Source organism: Brassica oleracea, unplaced genomic scaffold, assembly GCF_000695525.1.
Source record: "Brassica oleracea var. oleracea cultivar TO1000 unplaced genomic scaffold, BOL UnpScaffold05686, whole genome shotgun sequence".
In the NCBI taxonomy this organism is placed as follows: Eukaryota; Viridiplantae; Streptophyta; class Magnoliopsida; order Brassicales; family Brassicaceae; genus Brassica; species Brassica oleracea.
The window spans coordinates 1-821 of record NW_013622208.1 but is presented as its reverse complement, the minus strand read 5'-3'; the positions used below and the strand labels follow the sequence as shown (position 1 = coordinate 821).

The window sequence follows — 821 nt, the reverse complement described above, 5'->3', positions numbered from 1 at the left end:
TTTTAATGATTATTGCGATTTCCATAAACGTTTCAAGCAAGGGTAATCCTCTTACGTTTGTCATCATACTAACCGTCAACTAATTTACGTTTTCATTCATTCATAGATATCATTGGGGAGATCACGGCTGTTAAGAGTTCTGTCAGTGACCCTCCGGCAGACAATAATCACTTGATGGCGACCATCAAACTGGAAAAGTAAGTAATTAATAATTTTTTTGAGCCTCTTTAAATGAAACATATCTCATGCACCCTCTTTACTGCAACTACCGTACCAATCACATTCGTATCAGTTATGTATTGATGTGTGCGTGACTTTGAGTTTGTTTGACTCCCATGCTGTTTCGTTTCACCGCAAGCTGGAATCCATGCGAGGTGAACCAAGAGTTGTTGTTGCGACGAGCTTAATCCTAAAATAGTTTGAGGTATTTGGTTATTATTTAAATTTAGAGAATCTCTAATCTGATTGGAATACGAGTCCAGTATTTGTTGATACTTTTGTCAAACTTTATCATGCAGGCCGTTTGTTCCTTAATGCAACCTCAGGAACACACATTTATTTCGATAAAGATACTATTGTAGGAGAGGTCCCTCTTTTACAAGTAAGTAGCATGGTGATTGTATATGTAATCATTCGTATACTGATGTATCCAAGATATTGTTAAACAACGCAGGTTGGTCTCCACAGACACTGTGCTTCAGTCAGCAGCTCCACTTCTGAAAGCATCTGCCAAGGTTGAGAATCTGACAATATCCGAGCTTAATGAGTTTGTCATAACTGCTCCATCTCAAGTACTACCTTTAGCCTTAGGATTTTTTTTT

At 37.9% G+C, this 821-nt stretch overlaps 1 long non-coding RNA gene across 1 annotated transcript; it reads left to right on the top strand.

The window, feature by feature from the left end:
* Positions 1-85: 85 nt before the first annotated feature.
* LOC106322063 lies at positions 86-814 on the top strand. Its single transcript, XR_001266208.1, has 3 exons — positions 86-424; positions 519-601; positions 674-814. It is a non-coding gene; the product is annotated as an uncharacterized LOC106322063 (long non-coding RNA).
* The last annotated feature ends 7 nt before the right edge of the window (positions 815-821 follow it).